The sequence below is a fragment of the Echinops telfairi genome, unplaced genomic scaffold (genome assembly GCF_000313985.2).
Source record: "Echinops telfairi isolate 266 unplaced genomic scaffold, ASM31398v2 ScPeMD7_4;HRSCAF=17, whole genome shotgun sequence".
NCBI classification, from domain to species: Eukaryota; Metazoa; Chordata; class Mammalia; order Afrosoricida; family Tenrecidae; genus Echinops; species Echinops telfairi.
Genome location: NW_022103900.1, coordinates 50,842,879 through 50,849,823, shown reverse-complemented (window position 1 = coordinate 50,849,823; position 6,945 = coordinate 50,842,879). Strand labels below are relative to the sequence as shown.

General features: G+C 41.3%; 1 non-coding gene across 1 annotated transcript; it reads right to left on the bottom strand.

Moving 5' to 3' along the window:
* Nucleotides 1-6,501: 6,501 nt before the first annotated feature.
* On the bottom strand, nt 6,502-6,608 carry LOC115873057. Its single transcript, XR_004048206.1, has one exon. It is a non-coding gene; the product is annotated as a U6 spliceosomal RNA (small nuclear RNA).
* Between the last annotated feature and the right edge of the window lie 337 nt (nt 6,609-6,945).

The window sequence follows — 6,945 nt, the reverse complement described above, 5'->3', positions numbered from 1 at the left end:
GTATTTCCAATGCCAGCAGGGTCACCCAAAGTGAGCAGGTTTCAGAGCAGCTTCCAGACTAAGAAGACAGTATCAGGTGCCCACTTTGGAGGAAATAGCCGCTGCTGACCTTGTACGTGGATTTGAAACATGGCCAGCTACTGAAGACCTAATGAATGGGCATGTTGTCAGGAGAGACCGGTTGCTGGAGGAGGACATCCTGTTTGGGAAAAGTGGTGGGGTGGCCAAAAAGGGGAAGGCCCCCCATGAGAGGTGTTGGCACAGTGGTTGCAGCAAGGGGCTCAAGCCTAGGAATAATGTGAGGATGGTGCAGGCCAGGGCAGTGTTTCCTGGTGTTGTGCACGGGGTCTTCACAGGTCAGAACTGACTCCATGCGTTTAACAATGACAACTACTAGCAACAGCTCAATCCTGCGGACGGGTGTCCGCGGCATGTACAGCTGGCAGTGGGTCACTCTGACTCTGTATGTGGAGGCACAGGCAGTGTCTGGCTTCTAACAGGGTTCTGTTCTGACAGCTCTGTGTCGGTCAATTCTGACCTAAGTCACGATCTCAGTTTTTGATTTTTCCTTTTCATCATCTTTTATTACAAGTATCTCTATAAATTCATCCAGTCTTTGAACATCTGTGGGCGAACATCTGAGAATGATAACATCAGCAAATTATGTGTTACAACACTGCATGTTGTACGTGTTACTAGTGATAAAATGTGCCAAAAAACAAACAGATTGTTTTAAGTGCTGTTTATCCTTATTTAAGCATTAGGGCCTTCCTATATATACAAATACACGTGTGTGTGTGTGTGTGTGTGTGTGTGTGTGTGTGTGTGTAGGATGTGCTCTGACTGGAGATTACAGTACACCCCGGGGAGATTTGAAAAATTAGCTATTGAAAACTCTATGGAGGACAGATTTACTCTGACCACAGGGGGTCATCATGAATCTCAGGCACCACACCCCTTTTGCTTGAACTTCTCAGCTGCTTGAGTTCACATCTCAGCATAGCAGTTGACAAGCTGCCATTTTGGACCAGCTACTAAGACTCTTCATGCTTCCATGCGTGGTTCTTCACTGGGAAACAGGGCGTGTCACAGTAGTTCCCTCATTGTGTTGTTTGAGGATTCAACACCACTTGTGAAGCATTTTGACCCGAGGGTGATGCATACATGCTATGTAAGCATTTATTAGATAATCAGCGATCTCTGGCTTTAAGGAATTTATCCTGGTGTTAAGTTGGGAAAATGCTCACTGATCAAATGGGCAGGCATCATAATTGTTAAGCCAACACCTTTCCCTTTACTCAGAAAGAGTGTGAGTTGGCAGTCAAGTTAGTCACAAGGACTCAGAGACAGCAACACTAGAGAAAGAAAACAATGTTTGCTGCTGACTGTGTGCCAGGTGCTCAACCAAGGACGTTGCATGCGTTTTCTATGAATCTTCTAAATAATTCAATATTACCTCCCGCATTCTACAGCTAAGAAAAGGCAGGATTCAGAGACTGGTTAAGACTATTGTGAGTGCTAGAAAAATGAGCAGATCAGTCTGCGAGGAAGGATCGCCAGAAGGCTCCTTAGAAACAAGAATGATGCGAATTCACTGAGATGGGCTGACACAATAGTCACAGCAATGGGCTGAAAGAATCAGCAATTGTGAGGATGGCACAGGAGCTGTGACTATTTTCTTCTGTTATACATTGGACCCAGGGCTATATTACCCTATGAGCAAATTACGCATGCACTTGTATTTAGTGCTACAACAAACCAGGGGCACCAGTTAGCTGTCCGAAGCAATGACCCATGGATGCCAACCTTATAGGGCACAAGAAAATCAGGTACGACAGTGGAAGGGAACTGGCATAGCACCAGATAAAATTGTTATCATTTTATACTTTTGTATAGATAATAACCATGTCTTTTTTCTTTTTCATTTTGGACCCATCAGGTATAACCTCAGTATGTAGATTTCACTCCTGCTCTTTCCCATAAAGGTCAGCTAAGTATTGTATTAAGATACCGATCTCCAACAGATGGAAAGCCTGTCAAGTGATTTATCACATTTACTAGCTTAAAAAGTCAGACCGGTAAAGAAATTGCAAATCAAGTACTTCACTGTTTGTGTGAAGTTTGAAAAATTGATTTCTCTAAGTGCAGAGGCCAGTCTTATGACAATGATTCCAATATGTCAGGGCATTATAAAAGCATACAACAGAAAATTGTAGAATATAATCACAATATCATTTTCTTATCATGTCTTATAGGACATAATACAGTAGATTGTTTAAATGCGGTTGACTTTTTTCCCCCACTTCTGTCATTCAGTTACCCTGCATATTTTCTGCCACATTGATTCACTTATGAGCAGTTCTAAAGACATATGTATTTAAGCAATGATTAAATCTTAAAGTACTTTTCTAATACACAATTAGAATATACTTTTCTAATACACATGAGTTCATGCTGTAGCAATGAGTGCAATGCTGGGATCATGCACCCATATGGTAGATGCACTAGAAAATCTTGAGAAAGACCAGGTCCCAAATGGAGAGATAAGAGAGAAACTGGGAACATCACCAACAGCATGCAGAAATAGAGGATATATTTATGCTGATTACATAGAACAGTATATTGCAGCATTGTCATTGGATGAGTCCAGTTCTCCAAGATTCAGAAGTAAAATTAAAGGCATGCACAGATCTACACCAATCGTTTACAGGGTATTTACCGAATGTAAGAGAAGATGTTGAAATTAAAAGCACAACAGCACAATATTGTCCAATACCTCAGTTCACCATCATAGAAGTTTTGAAATAAAGGACTGAGAGAATTGCTCCAGAAGTTTCACTGAGTGCCAGAGGGTGATTTTGGCAAACTACAAAGTACACTGCCATCGCCACACTCAAATCCTGCACAAAGACAAGAGTGCAAGTGGCTGAAGTTCTTTCCAATAGATTTTACTTGATGGAGAATGCGTGATGGCGTCCACGAAATTGTTCTTGGCTTATCTTGATGACTTCAATGCAAACCCTTATGATAAAGTTGTGACAATTTCATTCTGAGATGAGAAATAAGTTTACAGACACAAAAAACATTAGCAGATTGTACTCATGTAGATATGTATGATTCCAGAGTAAAAGAGAAAATATAATGTGTATTTCCCAATATTGAAATTGCTTCATGTATGTTTCTGATTCCAATGACCATGAACTACACAACAGAACACTCATTTACGTCCCTAAAGAAAACCCTCAGCATATAAGAGTGATCCAAGAAAGGCTTGATTCATTACCTTTGTAATATATAAATATAAATATTGGAGCTGGTCCATAGATCATACCACTCCACAGTTCAATCATGTCAAGCAGTATTGTACAATTGCAACTAAAATCCAGTTCATGGAAGTAGATATTATTTGGCAGCTTAATTGATGAAATCATCAAAGAATTTGTCAGAGCAAAAAATAGAAAAGTTTCTAGCATGTTCAAGATGAAAGATCTATGTAAAAGGAAGACAGAGTAATTTGTTATAATATCTGTTTTCTAATCATTGGATTTCCTTTTATGACATCTTTTCATTTATAATAGCATCAATAATGAAATAAGCATCAAAATTGTAAGATGATGCATTTAATTGGTAAATGTCCGTTCTTTTGTTGCAGGAGATTCATAGCATTTTACATCGATTGGTCGACCAATTAAGTTCATGGACTCCTTTTCTTTGCTGTGGAATATGTGGAAGATTCCTTTTCTAGAAAAGGGGCTATGGCTATCAAAAGATATAGCATCTGGGGTATTAAAGGCTTGAAGGTAAATAAGCAGCTCAGAAGCAACAAAGTCCACATGGAAGAAGCACACCAGCCTGTGTGATCACGAGGTGCTGAAGGGATCAGTTATCAGGCAGCAAAGAACAAAAAATCATATCATTTTGTGCTCACCTCCATGATACGATCGCTGAAGATAAATGGGTGCATAAGCAAAGGTGGCAAAGAAAGCTGATGGTGCCCGGCTATCAAAATATACAGCATCTGGGGTCTTAAAGGCTTGAAGGTAAACAAGCGGCCATCTAGCTGAGAAGCAACAAAGCCCACATGGAAGAAGCGCACCAGGCTGTGCGATCATGAGGTGTCGAAGGGATCAGGTTTCAGGCATCATAAGAACAAAAAAATCTTACCATAGTGATTGAGGGGGGCAGTGAGGAGTGGAGACCCAAAGTCCATTTGTAGGCCACTAGAGATCCCCTCGTAGTGGGGTCTGGGGGAGGAAAAGAGCCAGTCAGGGTGTGCTGTAGGAATGATGAAAAATACAACTTTCCTCTAGTTCCTAAATGCTTCCTCCCCACCCCCACTATCATGAGCCAAATTCTACCTTGCAAGTCTGGCTAGATCAGAGGATATACACTGATACAGATAGGAACTGGAAATATGGGGAATCCAGGGCGGATGATCCCTTCAGGCCCATTGGTGTGAGTGGCGATACTGGGAGGGTGGGTTGGAAAGTGGGAACCAATTACAAGGATCTACATGTGACCTCCTCCCTGGGGGACGGACAACAGAAAAGTGGATGAAGGGAGACGTCGGACAGGGCAAGATATGTCAAAATAATAATTTATAAATTATCAAGGGTTCATGAGGGAGGGGGGAGCAGGGATGGAGGGGGGATAAAATGAGGACCTGATGCCAGGGGCTTAACTGGAGAAGAAATGTTTTGAGAATGATGATGGCAATGAATGTACAAATGTATGAGCCCCTAATAAAACTATTTTTTAAAAAAAGAAAATGGGCTATACAGTAAAAATCCTACTACTCTGCACCCCCTAAACATTTTATGATTCAGTTCATTTCATTCCCAAAGAGGCATATGCCACTTTTGCTTTCCAGCACAGTATAGTCCTATTTTAAAAAGGGAGTTCCTCATGGAGAGCTAACTCATCCACAAGTATATAACTCACATATCCCACATGAGTGTGTGATTAAGTAGAGGAGGGGACACCACAGATTGTCAATGTCTGACACCACCACATGCATTAGTCCAATATTGATAGGGTTTCAGGAATTGGAGCCTGGGTTGGAACCTACTCAATGGCAAGTCCAAGGGGATGGAGCCTGAGTGCAGAGTGGGCAGGGGAGATGGTCCTTTAGGTCAGAGAGCAGTTGAACTGCTGTGTTCCAGATATGCTCCAGCACTTTAAAGGGTCTTGGGCCAATGCTCACACCACTCCTCTCAAAGGGCTCTGTGGACTGAGGGATAGCTCAAGGGGTTAAATGAGCTGCTCATTTACGTTTTGCTGAGCCCTACTGCTGTAATCCACTGTCAATATTTTACAGAGTGATTTGATTACACACTTTGTTGCCAAGGCTTTAAAATAAATGTTTATCTTTTAAAAAAATTAATAAACAAATGGTTTAGCTCTCTGTGTTGTTAACTATACTTGATGCTGGCAAAGGTTTCTTTAAAGAAACAAACAATGTGTTGTATTCATGGATTTCTAAGATCAATTGTATTTTTGTCAATTGGATCTCCAGTCCCCACCCCCACCCCACCCTTAGCCCCATCCTTCGCTCCGTCTTCCTCAGCATAAAAAATTGCATCTGGGATTAGGTCTCACAGATGGATGAATGGTACCCAGTGACAGGTGATTGGGCACTTTTCACTTTGCTTTTCCAGAAACTGATTGGTCATTATGTGAGTCTAATGGTCAACTTCTATTTATGTGACAGATTCTTCCTATTTGTTTATCTCACCTGAAAACCTAACCCAGTGGAAATATTTCAGGATGTTCACCTTTACAAAGGAAGGACAAAATCTCACTTTTTTTCTATGCTTAACAATAAAAACGATGAACACAGTTGGCACAAACACAAGTAAGACATACTATGTCATATTGCATTTTACGACAAACCCCAGTTCCTGTATCTAGTTGTGGGGTGTTTGTTAGACGTCAGGCTACTAACAGCAAGGTCAGCCGTTCAAACCCACCAGCTGCTCCTTGAGGGAAATGTGAGGCTGTCTGGTCCTATAAACATTTACAATCTTGGAAACCTTGTACAGATTCCCTATGAATTGGAATTGTCTCCAATGGGCTGAAGGTTGACTATATTCCAGGCGTCCTGTTAAATGCATCTTATGCTTAATTCTCCTTTAATTCTCCCAGCAACCATGTGAAGTAGGTGGTGTCTTTAATCTCCATATTACAGACAAAGAGACAAAAGCTTAAAGAAAGTAAGTACCAGGCATGAGATCAGATCATTTACTACTGGTGAAGGTGGATTTCAAACTGGATTTTGAATTCTACCCCCATCTTGAAACTGCTCTAACTTCTCTGAAAGCAATCCTACCTCTCCCTTTGATAGATGGGAGTTGGTCTTACCTTCTTCTTCTTCTTCTTCTTCTTTTTGACAGCACATTATATTTTAATGTGAACTAATACTCAGGGTACAAGATCAGTGCATCTAACAATGAGGTCAGATCATTTACTACTGAGAAATTATTTACTAAAAGAGAACGCACAAAAAATATGGAAAGCTTCACAAATTTGCATGTCATCCTTGTGCAGGGGCCATGCTAATCTTCTCTGTATCATTCCAATTTCAGTACATGTGCTGCCAAAGTGAGCACTTGCCCTCTTGAATAATTCCAGAAACCCAGTATCATGTGTTTGTGAGCCTTGAAGCAAAGGAGGCAGAGCATTCAGCTCAGAAATTTTGGGTCATTGGCCTTGCTGGCCAGAACTAGAGTGTGATGAGGATAGTGGTAAACATGCAATGTGACTCACCAAGTCTTCAACATGACTCAGAGACCTTTAGCACCTTTAGAGAAATCACCACCCCCACCCGCACTCCCACCCCCCACCACCACTTCTTACACACTACTCAAGAACCCTTCCCATCTACCTTTAGGGGGATGAGCAATTGGTCCCATTTTGCCCAGACTTTCCTGATTTTATAACTCCATG